General features: G+C 43.2%; 1 long non-coding RNA gene and 1 pseudogene across 1 annotated transcript; both read right to left on the bottom strand.

Annotated features, from left to right (window-relative positions):
• Window positions 1-674: 674 nt before the first annotated feature.
• LOC129488769 (ubiquitin-conjugating enzyme E2 variant 1-like) lies at window positions 675-5,641 on the bottom strand (annotated as a pseudogene).
• Window positions 5,642-10,186: 4,545 nt separating this feature from the next.
• LOC134737349 (uncharacterized) lies at window positions 10,187-11,669 on the bottom strand. The gene is made up of 3 exons (XR_010122178.1): window positions 11,626-11,669; window positions 10,712-10,866; window positions 10,187-10,305 (listed from the first exon to the last, which is right to left on the bottom strand). It is a non-coding gene; the product is annotated as an uncharacterized lncRNA (long non-coding RNA).
• Window positions 11,670-15,097: the final 3,428 nt, after the last annotated feature.

The raw sequence follows: 15,097 nt of genomic DNA, 5'->3' as shown, positions 1-15,097 counted from the left end.
TAAAGTGGGGGAGAGAAGGTATGGGGAAATCCCTGAATTCTTCACCATAGGCAACTGGAGGGGTTACAATCTATGCTTTGGCCAAGGGTGAGAATGGAGGAGTGTGGGGAAAAGAGGATGGCTTGGAAGCGGCATCATTTAAGGCTTAAAGAAAAAGACCAGGGATGCAGGCAAATCTCCTCACATACCCAGCAGTAGTTCCATAGGCTGCAACCCTAAATCATCACGTCTACTCTAACAAGCCGCCCTCAGGCTAGAGGGCTGTTGCAGGGAGGGGAGAGGGAGGGGAAGTGGGAGAAGGCAGAGACCCCAGGCCATGTCATCAGCAGCAAGGTGATTGTGTGATGTGTCTTTTTACAGCTGAGTTAGATGTGTCCCACCAGTTATGACAAGAATCAATTTAGATAGATTTTCTTGATGCCAGAAGCTCGACTATGCGGACAGTATTTACACTCGACATGATGATTTGTTATAGCACAACTTACATATTTCAAATGGACAAAAAAATTAGTATCATTTACAATATCTTAAGATAAATTTCCTTTGAACGGAAGCTTTCTTTCCAGTACTTTCAGGTCTACAAGATGTACCTAGAAAATTTACTACTGTGGAAGATGAAGACTACTTCAGTTGAATGAAGGAAAAGGTGAAGGTCCTGTGGTTTTACTTTTTGATTAACTGCTATAACAGTGTCCTTCAGGTGGCTGAGGGAGTTTCATATTTTCTTTAGACATCATTAGGCACTAAAGCTCTTGCAGAACAACTTTGTATCTCTTATTTTTAAAATTTATTTTGTATCCTTCAGTCAACTCACACCAGCAGAACCACGTTGATGCTATATGAATTCTGCCATTTTGCTAGCACTGATATGGCTCTTGGTCTACCACTCCATTGGAACTCTTAACTCCATTCATATTAATTTTTGTTAAAAATCTTACAAAGTGGGGTGCTTCTGAGTATTTAGGTCCACATTTTATTTTAAGGCTGTATATTTGGTTTCCACCAATTGTTCTTGGAGGCCCGATTACCATCTTTGTCCATCTTGTAAGTATCATGTCTTCATCGTCTTCTAGACCCCAGCTACCTGTGCCATCACCTACTCCTTTCTGACCTTGTTCCAGTTCTTCCAACAGTTGGAAATTCTGAGGGACTTTTACTCCAAGCCTGTGGTGGCATCATTCCTCCAGTGCTTACTTTTTGGAGTGGTTGCTCTATTAGAAAACCTGGTTCATGGAGGGCCAGGTCATTTTTATTTGTAGTTTAATTCATTCTTTGCTGAATGCAACACAGTCCTGGCTCGGCAAATTGTTCTGTTCAATTCTCACAAATCAAGCATGCTAGAACATGATAGCAGCATCAGATGAAATTTAGAGACATACCATGATGCTCCTTCTGCATTCCTCACCAGGGCCTGTGTACCCATCTCCCAGTTGCGGAGAGCTCACAGCTGTGCTCCTCGATGGGCTTGCCCTCAGCCACGATGCTGCCTCACTCTAGGTTACGGGGGCAATCAGGGCCAAGGCCAGGCTGATGTGGTGGGCCAATGGCTTGATCTTTGTGTCAGTTTGGGACAACTCGGAAGGATCATTCCCAGCTTCAGAGTGTCCTGTGGGATTAGTTGAGGCCTCCACAGCAATTGCACCACAATTCAGCCCTTCTTTTTGCCCCATCCTGCTTTCCTCCCATCTTTACAGCTACATGCATAGCTTTCCAGAACATTTGTGAAGTCTTACAAAACTAATGTTTAACTTCATAAAGGGACATATCCAAGCATCTTTCTCTGAATGAGAGGGTGAAAAGAAAGTCACACACTTCTATAATCTGTACACTAATTGAGTAGAAAAGGTGTAGGTTAGCAATGGCACAGGAAGTTGACTTTTTCCCAGCAAGGGGAAAAAAGTTTTGCTGCCTAGAAGTCTCTGCATTATGAGTGCAGTTAAGCTACCTCGCCTTGAGGATCACCGTGTCTGGAGTCAGATGGCACCTGAGCATCCTCGACTCCCTATGAACTGCTTCTGTGGGGAAGAACACTGTCTAGTGCCCAGCCTTCACAGAATCTCCCCAGTCAGCTTTGCAAAAGAAACCACTGGATTGTGAAATTTCAGAAACAGATGAGAGCTTTGAGGTCATTCCATCTCGTCATTTCCAACATGGAGTCTCCAGACTTAAAAAGCAGAATTGGAGTTCTTCAAGTTATTTTCAATACTTTAAAAAGCCAAATTGAAATGATGTGTTTGCCATTTAATAGCAGGAGATAACAGGCTCATCAATACCAGTAATTCAGTTTAATCTTTAGTTCAACAAATTAATTAATCACGTACTTGATGCTAGACCCTGAAGATAGAGAGATGGATAGGCAGATGAATTCCTGGCCCATACAGAAGTTGACTTTCTAGAGGTCCAGATAAACAAAACCAAGTAAACAGGTAGACTTATTTAAAAAAGATATGATGGCTAGGATGAAGAAAGAAAAGTAATCAATAATGTGACACAGAAAAACAGAAGGTGGAATCTAGAAAAAGGAGTTAGAAAGGAACTTGCTGAAACTAATACCTTTCATTTGACTTAATTAGTTGAAAATGGAAAACAAATGAAATAATCCATACAACAAACCCCCATGACACAGGTTTACCTATGTAAAAAACCTGCACATGTACCCTTGAACTTAAAATAAAATAAAAAAAAAAAAAAGCCAATTACAAAGCTGCATGGGTTAATGGCAATGACTTCTGGTTGCATGTAATTCATGAACTTATGTTAACTTGTGGGAAGATAAGGTCTGGCTCCTGACAAAATAAACTACTTACAATCACATGAAAACAAAGGAAAACAAAGTAATTGTTCCTCAATAAATACAATTATTTTGACAGATGATAGTTTTCAACGTGTGGGTACCCTATAGAATTGACAAAAATGGATCTTCTTATATGAAATGGTTAAAACCACTGATCTAATTCCATCTGTCATTTAAGAAATAGAAAAACAGGCAACTTGGTGAGATCACATCACTGATCTTTGGCCAACCGGGAATAAGACTTAGGTCTCCTACGCCTTAGTATGGGGCTCTTCTCATTGTGTCATGCCTTGAATCGCAGAGATGGCCTGGAAACCATGTGGAGCATGTTGCAGAGATGTGACTCTGCATTGAAGCCTCCTTATTCAATCCTCTGCCTCTTATTCACAGTGTGATCTTGGGAAGGCTGTTTTATGCCTCAGTTCCTTCCTCTATAAAATGGGATGCTGATAACGCTACTTCCCTGAGGTTGTAGTACCTGTCCAGTGAAGGAGACGAGGCACTGAGATGACTCAGCTCATCTACAAGAGCGGGGAGAAAGGACAAAGGCCAAGGGAAGTTAACCCATGGGTGCATCTGCTCAATCAGGAAACAGCCTCAGCCCAGGGGGCTGAAGACCTTGCTGCTCCAATGTTGCTCTGCTATTGTTCCTGGGAAGGTCACCTTTGGTCCCTAGGCCTCCCTTTTCCCTCCTAAAAAATGTGACTCCTACTATCCGTCCCCATCTCAATGAGGAAAGATAAAATCCAAAAAGTGTTAAAAGGTGTCGACCCTTTGGAGAAGGTTTCTGTGTAGAATGCAGGGGTGGAAAAATGTTTTTCTCACCCATCTCTAGGTTCATGACTGAGGGCCCTATAACAAAAGGCAGGTTAACAAGAGAGAAAGGCATGTACATTTATTTAATGCAAGTGTTATGTGACATGGGAGCTGTCAGAAATGAAGGTCCAAAGAAACAAGGAAACGTGTATTTTTATGGTTAGGTTTGATGGAAAGTGGAGAAGGATTATCCAAGGAGAAGGATATTTGGAGAACAAACGGATAAGATCTAGTGGTAATAAACCAGGGAAGCTTAGCAAGGCCTGTTTGTTCAGATTCTTCTTGGCATCTCTGGATCCTTGGCAACTTTTCTCTGAGTATAGGGAGGATAACTCTCAAATGAAGGTCTTATGACCTGCTTCAGAGGGAGCTCAGGAAATCCTTCCTAGGTTTGATAACAGGTTTCCAGAGAGTGGGGGGCAGGGAGGTGAAAGTGACCTTCTTTCTTCTGTTGTTTTTCAAATGCTAAGATGCCATTTATTTATTTTTAGAGACAGAATCTCACTCTGCCACCCGGGCTGGAGTGCGGTAGTGTGATCACAGCTTACTGCTGCCTTAAACTCCTGGGCTCAAGGGATCCTCTTGCCTCAGCCTCCCAAGTAGCTGGGACTACAGGTGCATGACCCCACGCCTGGCCAATTTTTAAATTTTTTTCTAGAGACAGGGTCTCACTGTGTTGCCGAGGCTACTCTCGAATTCTGGGGCTCATGTGATCCTCCCACCTTGGCCTCCCAAAGTCCTGGGATTATAGGTGTGAACCCCTGTGCTCATAAGATGCCATATGGACATGATGTAGCATGTCCTGAACCCCATCAACGGGTAGTGTCCACAGAAGCAGCAGGTGCATGTTTGTGTCTTATATGAAGGGCAAGGCCAGAGATAACAGCAGGAGAGAAAAGGGCCGGGAGATGGAGAGTACAGGTGAGTGAGTGTGGATTGGGGACATGGAGGTCATTGTTTACCAGCGTGCAGAGGTGGAACCTGGGAGGGTATCTTTTTTATCCATGTTAGTATGGTCATCCCATTCCATTTGATGCAAGGCTACCTCTTCCTGGTTCCATGCTATCAGTTAAAATATAGTCTCTACCCTGTTTCCAGCCCTTCATCTCACGGCACTATCCCTACAGCAAAAGCTTGGTTTCTGTGTAGAATGCAGGGGTGGAAAAATGTTTTTCTCACCCATCTCTAGGTTCATGACTGAGGGCCCTATAACAAAAGACAGGTTAACAAAAGAGAAAGGCATGTACATTTATTTAATGCAAGTGTTATGTGACATGGGAGCTGTCAGAAATGAAGGCCCAAAGAAACAAGGAAACGTGTATTTTTATGGTTAGGTTTGATGGAAAGTGGAGAAGGATTATCCAAGGAGAAGGATATTTGGAGAACAAACGGATAAGATCTAATGGTAATAAACCAGGGAAGCTTAGCAAGGCTAAGTGCTCTCTGAGGATACCAAGGCAAAGAAATGCCCGTGAACTCTGATTCCTCTTAGAGGGTGCCAGGAATTTTGAAACAGATGTAATTCATCTTCTAAGGACTTCAACAAGTGTTGTTTGTTTCTTCACTATTCAGCTGTTTGTAGTAGGCTTAGTTTGACAGCTGATTCAGGTTGTATTGGAGATTGTTCTTCTCCCACTGGCAGGGCACTTTGCCATCAGGTTGGCCTGTCAACACCTGCTCTGTGCTTGCCCTTGTTCTCAGAGCGCTAGGGACAGGAGAGCCTTACCACTCACGTTCATGTCTCAGAAAAGCAACGGATAATGATGCAGAATTCGTTTCTATAATGATGTATAGCCAGCAAATTCCTCAAACTCGCTGTCACATCTTATTATAGAGACGTGCTTGCCTCTGGGGCGTCTCCTGGCAGGCCCATTTCAGGGGAGCAGGCAAACAAAGGAAGAGGCACGGAAGGCAGAGCGGCAGGAAGGAGGCTGCAAGGAAACGCAGTAAGCCATCCCCGCAGTAAGCCTCCCCGGGATTTCCTGAATGCCTCGATGGGGGCTTTGTAGCAAACTTTAGCTTTTTATACATCTCGGTAGCAATGAAAATAGAGCAACTGAGGTTGATTGACGGAGCTGAGTAGTGCCTATTATTCATCCCAAAGCTTCTGTTAGAGAGGGGAGGTGAAAATATCCTTAGCCCTAAGCGGTCCCTGCTCCTAGTTGAGACCCCAGCCCTCTCTCTCTCTGGTTTGAAAAGTGCTTGGCTCCAGCACAAGGAGGTCGGTGGGAGAAAGCAAGCGAAGGTCGTACCACTTTTTCTTTCCCCTTTATTTTATGTTAGTCATGGTAAGTGGCTGGATTTTTAAAACGATCCAAAAGCATGAAGTGGGAGCCCGAAGTATTCTTATTTGCATATTAATGCCAAGCCTGTGTTGCCAGCACCCAGTTATTTCAAAGGCTGTTGCCAAGAGCATAGCTTTGAAAGGCCTCGGCGCAGAGGCGGGCACCTGGGGCCTCTGCCCTAGGCTTCACCAAATGACAGCACAAGGCTCCTTCTTTCTGCTGCTCTCTGGGCTTCCTGGGTGCAACAAACAACAGCTTCTCCAAGTGGCCAACTTCACCCATGCCTGTTCCCTCTCCACAAAGGTGAACAAATGCAGTGAGCTGAGGCGAGGGAGATGGGCAGCGCTTTGGATATGGGGACTATTTTTCTTGTATACCTTGGAGTATTTTTGATCACTTGGCTTTTCATTACGTTTATCATTGACCGACTGTGTTCTGGTTACTCCGGGTTATCCTAGACGTTAGCAATGGCTGGGCTGCGAGGATGGCGGTTTTCCATCAGACAGTGGGGACCCGTCCTTTTATATGTTCAGTATTGCCGTAGTACTACTGAACTAAGAGTATGTTGGCTTTAGGTTGTCCAAAACAGCTTGCCTACTAGGTAATCCCAGTAATTTAACCAGGTTTCTTTCAAACCATGGTAGATTTTGGTCCATTTAAGTGAAACTTCTTAGAGGACGGACTTGTTCCTTTCCAATATGACCAAACAGGGGCTGCGGGACGCTTACTGGGATCCCAGGGATTTTGTGGGCATAGGGCGCCCCCTAGTGTCCAGTTGAGAGCACTGAGCTTGCGTGTTCTAATCCTGGCAAAAAATTGAGCCCAGGTGCGGGAATAAGGAGAGGACTCTCAACTGATTTTCATTCATTCCCTGGGCCAGGGTGTTGCGGGGAGGGGTGGAAGTGGGGAGGGAGCCCGCTCAGGAAGCAGCTTGTCCAGTCCCCTGGAAGCTGCATCCAGACCACAACCACTGGGAGGAAGAGTGATCTGTGTCCAGGACTTCTTTACCCACCGAGTATTCAGAGGAGACCAAGTTCACGCAGTGGAAAGAGGTTGGATTTGGGAGTTAAAGAGACTAGGGTTCAACTCCTAACTTAGCCATTAACCAGTAGCGTGACCCTGAACTAAGAACTTAACCTTACTGATGGCGACAATTTCAAATGGTGGCAGGAATAAGTGTTATTTCAGGGTGATGAGGAGAATCCTGTGAGAGTAAAGACAACATCTGTGAAGTGCCTGCCACTCTCAGCAAATGTTAGACCCCTCTGCCTGTTGGTTGTCTCTCATCCGAAATCTGCAACTGCTTCCATGGGCTGCGTTCATGAATATGCCATTTCTGTCTATAAAAATATAGTATAGAAAGGTTTTTTTGGCGTGTTTTTGGATGTTTTAATTGATTTTTCAAAGTAAATCTTAAGGTTTACCCTAAAATAGCTCATGCAACCATTTCCAGCTTAGATGTGGCCATTTGCTCTTTGACAGTTATGAGAAACTGTTAGGCTGTAGCCCTTGGAGCGTGGGCTGCCAATCGGGCCGAGTGAGGTGACTCACTAATAGGGGTCCACCTTCCCTGGGATGGCTGGCACAGAACCTCCAGACCAGGACAAGCCATGTCTTGCTTCTAGCTTCACTAAAAGTCGTGGATCAGTTTTCGCAGTGACCCACTCCAGGGTAATATCAAAATGTTTTCCTAACAAATCTCAAAATCTTTTAGCTTTCAATTTTCTTTTCCTTTCAATTTCTTTGGGGCCACTTTTCTATTGCAGAAGAGTTGGAATTAATTAGAAAATACTCTTCTGTCTTCCATTTTTACTATGGAAGGAGAAAAGAGGGATTCTTGGTAACAAAGGTAGCACAGGTAAATGTGGGCTTATCCAAAAAAAGAAAATCGTTGACAGACTAGCTGCTTTTGCTGCAGGCTTAAATGCTTACAAGAAAGGGAAGTGAATTAGAACACGTGAATAGGTCATTTTGAAAGGTGGCTTTGTGTGTGGGAAGAGACGGGATGATGGAGAGGCCCACAAGTGTCTGACAAGGCAGACAGCTGAGTCCCAGTTTAGTCCCCTGTGTACACATGCATTGGTGTGTCCTTGGGCACAGCACTTACCTCTCTCACATCTCTATTTTTTCCACCTGTAAAATGAGGCATCATTGTGGCACTTACCACATAAGGTCATTGAGAAGATTATATTAGATGATGCATATAGCACATATCTACATAAAATGTATCCAACAAAGGATATATCTTTCTGCTGTTATTCATTCACACTTTCTTTCTGTATGAACTTATTTTGGGTTCATAGTGTACCCTTTGCAAGCTTCCTTGGCAATTTACAGAAATGCAGGTGGTCTTACTTCACTTCCTACTGAAATGAGAGAGCAATCGGTACTTTAACCATCTAGGGATGAGATGTAGAGATCTTATGCAATCTCTACTTCGCTTTGAAAACAGAAGGCACTTGGGATCTGCTGGTCACCTAACTTGGAGCCAAATAAAATGCTAAGTGTAGGAAGTATGTCAGTTCTCACAAGGGCAGGCCTCCTATCATATCCCTTCTCCATCAGACTGCTTCTGGGAGCTGAGAGGGCCTCCTAGGTGGGGTCCCCCATTTTTTTCTTAGTTTGGGTTTAAGTGGAGGCATTGGTGACCGACAGTCATGAGTCAGGTACCTCAGTCTTCCTCCGCTGGTGTTTCTCATCATGCCCAGGCTGATTGTACACTAAAAAAGGACCAGGACCTCCTCACTATGTCACCCCCCTTTTAAAAAAAAATTCACAGTACCTTTGTCACAGTGTTCAGGTTGAGGGTGATAGCTCGGGTTCAAAACCTGACCACAGTATTTCCTGTGGTTTCTATTGCATTTCATTACACTGTGCTGGAAAAGTGCAAGGGGAAGTGCTGTTGTCATTACCTTGCGGAAAAGCAAGGGTTTCTGCAAGTTTATGGTAACACAGAAACAATCAATGCCAGATGCAAGCCGGGGATGGTGCATGCCTGTAGTCCCGGCTGCCTGCAAACTGAGCTGGCAGGATTACTTGAGCCCAGGAGTTAGAGACCAGCCTGAGCAACATAGCGAGAACCCGTGTCTAGAAAATAAAAAAAAAACAGAAACTGTCGGATGCAAATTCACCAAAGATTTGATATGAGAACCTGTTTTTCCCCAAAGTGTGGTAATTATTATTATCATTATTTTTGTTTGAGATGGAGCCTTGCTCTGTCGCCCAGGCTGGAGTGCAGTGGCGCAATCTGGGCTCACTGCAAGCTCCGCCTCCCGGGTTCATGCCGTTCTCCTGCCTCAGCCTCTCCGAGTAGCTGGGACTACAGGCACCCACCACCACGCCCGGCTAATTTTTTGTATTTTTAGTAGAGAAGGGGTTTCACCGTGGTCTCGATCTCCTGACCTCGTGATCCGCCCGCCTCGGCCTCCCAAAGTGCTGGGATTACAAGCGTGAGCCACCGCGCCCGGCTGGTAATTATTTTTTATAATAATAGTTTTCATAGTTCAAAACTATATGACCAAGTGAATTGACTTCACTGATAAAAGATAAAACTTCTCATGGCTGTGACTCAGATATTCTAAAAACATACAACCACAGAGCCAGAAGGGCCCTTAGCAGCATCTGTTGCTGGTGGCTGCCTGCAGGAGGCTGTCTGAAGTAGACGTTGGTGGTCTCAACTGCTATCCCTTAAGATCTGAGATGCTGGATAAGTTGCATACCCTGTCTGAGCTCTGCTCCTCTTCATAGCCATCCTGCAAGGTTGTTGTGGAAAGATTAAATGAGGTAACCACGCATGCAAAACAGTTAACACAGTTTAATTAACAATTAGCCGATGAACACACAATTAGTGCTGTTATTGAACAGTTGCTCAACATTTGGTAATAACCATTATCATCATCATTATCATCTTATTTCTACAACTTTACAGGGCTGAGGGTGTCATGCTCTTAGTTCTCTATTCTGGTCAGTCTCTGGGGTCGGCTTTCCTGCTGTGTGACTGAACTCTCTTATCTTTCCCGCAATAGAGGAAGCCCGTCTCTTCTTATCCAACTCTTCCTCTGTCCTGAATCTGACATAGTATTATTTAAGTCTCCCCACCTTTCAGGGCCTCTATTGCCTTTTCTTTGAAATTACCTGCTGGTAATTTCTTTGAAATTAGGAGGAGGGTTGGTGATCTGAAGGGCCTTGCAACTTTCCACTATGTATAGTAACATCCTTCTGGTAGCTGAAGGCATTGCCAAGCCAGGCTTCCATCTTGGGCCATTCCTCTCTAGCCATGGGTAGGACTCTCCACAATGGTGCTGAGAAAATGGTGATGAATGGATATTTTGGTGCGGTTGTTTTCCCCACAGTTCTCGGATCTCCTCTCATCATTCTGAGCGTTCTGCTGAGGGTCTCTTCTCGTTACACCTAACTTATACAATAGGGAAGAACAAAAGTCAGAGTTGCTCTTGTCCTTGTCTTTGACCTTGGCCAATCCATTCAAATAACAGATCAAGGTGGGGGCCAACTTATAGGTAGGTTCTGCCATGAACCTAAGCTAATTTGAAAAAGTGCTAACAAAATGAATAATACTAATAGCTACAATACATTAAAAGCACTATGCTATATTTGACATGCATTTACTTGTTTAATTCTTGTGACTGTCCAAGGTACACCCACCCCCATTATACAGATAAGAAAACTAAGAGAAATTAAGTAATCTGCCAGTGGTCAAGCCAATACTAAGGGCAGAGATGGGTTTTGACCCCAGGAGCTCAATCCAAGAGTCTCTGTTCTTGACCACCTGTGAGGTGCTTCTAGACAGATTTCTCACCATTTTTTTAAAGTACTCATCCAGGAAAGATGCTCAGAGGCAAGAAGATGGGCTAGATGAACTCCTGAGGAGTGTTTCACTCCATCATGCTGCCAAGCCAGTGCCACAGCCCCATCATCGCGTGGCTCCATAATGAAGGACTACAGACTGTGGGGCTTAAACAACAGAAAAACGTTGTCTCACACTCGTGGAAGCTAAAATTCAGAAATCAAGGTGTTGGCAGGGTTGGTTCCTTTGAGGGCTATGAGGGAAGGATCTGTTCCAGGCCTCTGTCCTTGGCTTGTGGGTGGCTATCTTCTCATGCGTCTCTTCATGTTATCTTCCCGCATGTGTCTGTGTCCAAATTTCCCTTTTTATAGGGGCATGTGTCATATTGGATTAGGGTCCACACTAATGACCTCATTTTAACTTGATTACCTCTGTAAAGAAGCTGTCTTCAAATAAGGTCACATTCTGAGGTAGTGGGGGTTAGGACTCCAACATGTATTTTTTGCTGGAGTGATATATTTCAACCCATAACAGCTCCCCTGTCATTTCAAGATAATTATCAGTGTGATGACTCCATTTCCCCACAGCAGGGAAGTGGTTTACTTAACAGTGAACTGTCAAAGAGGTTTAGGTTTTAGAATCAGACAGGGCAACTTTGTTAATGCCTCATTTGCTACTTTTTGCCAATAGTCAAGTAAGTGGATCTCTGGTACTCATTTAAAAAACAGAAAGAACAGGTTTAAGAAATAAATAAAAGGAAAGTTTCAATCAATGTCTTACTTTTAGAAGTCTTGACTGCTGGTATCATGGAACTGACTCTTAGTGAATCAAACACTCTTTAGGAATTAGATCACCAAAGGGAAGGTCATATTTTCTAAATAGTTGCCTGAAATAATTAATTAACTTCACTTAGAGGAGTAACTTACCTTCAGAATGATTTATTAATGGATTGGTGATTCCACTTGTAAATGCTATTGTTGATAAATGGCATTAAACTCATAAGAATTGCTTACAGTCAATACAATTATCTTCTTTCTTATTTTATCCAGGGTAAATATAATTGCTGCAGTAAATTAGAGAGGAAACAAGAGTATAGGGAATATTAACTTCAAGTATTTAATGAAGGAATAACAGCATTGGTATTTAATGACTTCATGTTGTGAAGTTGTCATAACCAAAATGGAGTCACTTGTGTTAAAAAAAAAAAAAAAAAAAAAAACCCTCACAAATAGAGCTATGAAGGCTGTGAAGAGAGGGTTCTTATGTTTGCATGCCTGATTTTAAAGAAGTCTATCATAAAAGATTGCAAAAACCACAACCTTGCACAAAGGCCATCACGACCTTACACAAAAAATTCTTCTGCAAGGACATCTGCCCAGGAACTGTCTGCCCAACCTCAGACTGGCACCACCCTTGTTATTGATCTTTGTAGCCAAGGGTAATCATTTCAAAATAATTATGTATCCTTCTCATTTTTTCCTTTAAAACTCCTTGTCTTTTTTTTTTTTTTAACCTCACTGAATGCACACATAGTTTACTATGGCACATGCATTCCCATTGCAATGCCCTACTCCCAAATAAACATCATTTTCTCTTAGAGAGCCTCTCTGCATTTGTTACTTAGTTGACAATATGTTGGTTAAGTCAGGCACTGAAGAAGTAAAACTGATGGAATCAGCCATCTATTGCCTAAGGAGGGCCAGATTTGAAAATGATGACTGTGAACATTATTTTTTAGGATTCCTAGTCTTTTGTTCATTAAGATTTGAACGTTATAGAGCAAGGTAGAGAAAATGTGGAGTCTAGCTCTGCTACCGTTTGTGTAAAAAGTATGTGAAAAGGTTATCTATACATTGTCTATATATACGCATCTCAGGAATGACACAGGAGAAAGTCCTAGCTAGGGACCAGAGGCCTGGGAAGAGGAAGACTAAGGTTTCACTGTATATTCTTTCCTAGTTTTGTTGTTCAATTTATACTGGATCCATTGATAACACCTGTTTTAAGAAGTGAGCCCATGTTTCTGACAACTGCACACCCACACAATTAAACTAGCTATGGATGCCCAGGTTGCAGGTTGCCCCAAGAATCCTTCCAACCTCCTTTTCCCTGTGCTAATCCTGTGGGCTGCTTCTGGGCAAGATCTGAAATTTAGCTTTAGTTCATCTTGATGTGTATTCCCTCTCCTTTCAGCAGCTGCCTCCTTTCTCCTCATCAGAAGCTAAGGCTCTTCTTTCAAGTCTTGAAGAAATGAAATTTCAGGCCTCATGAAAACTGAAGCAAGAGACATTTGGCTTGTTGCATCCCAAGCTTTTAGTGATTAGAAAGGCTTAGATCTCTTTATGCTGGTATGTACCATATTTGAAGAAAGCCCCTGTCCAGCCACAGAATTCCCAAATGTCATCCAAGTCAGCAAGTGCAACCCCATATTGCTTGACTCCCTTCTCGGGCATCCCCATTCCAAGGATGGTCTTTCCTGTGCTTGCCTGCCAATGGCAGCTGCCCTTCGATCAAACTCCTAGTGGTACAAAAATCCCCTCTCTGGTGCTGAACTTGAACTCCATGTAACTTCCACCCATGACCCTGTCTCTGCCACTCTGTGCCATCTGATATGAGTTTAATTCCTGTTCTCAGGGAGGCCCCTTTAAGTGGGCTGTACTGTCTTCCCTCAGTCTCTTCCAAGCAAACAAACCCAGCTCCTTCCGCTAACCTGGACTTCAGATAATCTGCTCTCCTGCCGCCAACTCCAAAGTGTCTGTTGCTCTATAAGTGTAGAGTTCCCAACAATGAAGGCAAGTTTTACCAGAGCCCTGAGCAGCTGGGAGTAGACGTAGCCATTACCAACCTTACTCTATATGTTGTAAATTTAAGATGAGATCAAAGCATGATTTCCCTTTTTTCCTTTTGGAGGTGGGGGGCGGGAGTAGTTAAATCACACTGTCATATCACATCATTGATTCATTTGGAACTGACTTTTGCATAAAATACCTCAATTATTTTCACAGTGTGGCTTTGAATCCCATGTTTGCTTTTTTGGAAGCAAAACAGAGCCTTGCACCTTTCCCTGTACCATTTCATCCTGTTAGTCCATGGTTAGAACTCACAGCAGCATTTTAGACCCAGATTCTGTCTTCTCATGTATTTCCCTGGTGAGTTAACAAACCTGCCTTTGTTTTCATCTAAATCAGTGATAAAAATGCTCCTTGCAGGGACAGAACTCAGATCAGATTCCATTCCACCTTGGAGGTGAAAGAATGGCCAATTGGGAGGGGGTCCAAAGAACATTTGAGTGCTTGGAGGGTTTTCTGACCGGAACACTTTTGTTTATTTCATTCAGAATGAGCATTGACATTTGTAAAGCATGAAGGTAACTGCATGTATTTCTGTTCATGAAAAAAGCCTAATTTCTTAAAAGGGTGTCTGCAGCAGGGGTTGGAGAGAGTGGGAGGAATGTGGGAAGAGCCTGCACACACTGTCCGTCATTTCTCTCAAGGTCTGAAGGCATGAGGAAAGTGCTTGGGGATGACTGGCCAGGAGGCTTGACTTCTGCTTTCAGCACCCAGAGCTTTAGAGTTTCTCATTTACAGTGGCTCCAGAGTTCAGAAAGAACTTTAATGAAGAATTTTGGCTTTTAAAATCCATTGTCTAATTATGCTTTTCTTGTATATTTATTTTTGGGAATGAGCATTTTATCAAGTGAGAATTTAGGAATCTTAGATTACTGAATTTTAGAATCCTCATTTGTAAAATGGGACAATAAATGCACCTGTTGTGTAAACGTTGTAAAGACTTCATGAGAAAGTGCATACATAGCATTCTGGGTAGATTCTGGCTCATTTTAAAGGCTCAGTGAATGTGAACCATTATCATCATGATGGCAGCAGAAACAATAGCCATGTCTCCCCTCATCCACACTGAGAAATTTTGGGTGAAAAATTATAAAGAATGTTCTAGTAACTAAAGCTAATCAACAGGGTAATTAGAAGGTGGTGACCGTCCATTCTTTAGTGGTATTGGAGCAGAAACTTGTCATCTTGGGAATGTTCTTAGTGGAAGTGTCTCTGTGAGACGGATTATGAGCTATATGACCTCTTCCAGCCAAATGAGAAAGTCCAGCCACTTACTGTTTTTTTTTTTTTTTTTTTTTTTTTTAGATTGCAGTGTGGTAGTGCCAGGAGGCCCTGACCTCATTCCAGCTAAGGTCCCCTCATTTCTCTCATTAGTGTTCCCAGGACTGGCCCTAGCCACAAGGACCAGCATAGTTTGTCCCACTATTTGTTGAAAAAAATACAGCCATCTGGAGACATAGTATTTGTGGGACCCCAGACTTCTGTTCTTTTTCTTTTGTCTCATCTTAAAAGCTGGAAGATGTGTAGGGTTGATCTTGGGTCAGAACAG

The sequence above is a fragment of the Symphalangus syndactylus genome, chromosome 8, assembly GCF_028878055.3.
Source record: "Symphalangus syndactylus isolate Jambi chromosome 8, NHGRI_mSymSyn1-v2.1_pri, whole genome shotgun sequence".
Lineage (NCBI taxonomy): Eukaryota > Metazoa > Chordata > Mammalia > Primates > Hylobatidae > Symphalangus > Symphalangus syndactylus.
Note: the sequence above shows the minus strand (reverse complement) of the source record. Positions and strands in the feature narration are given on the sequence as shown.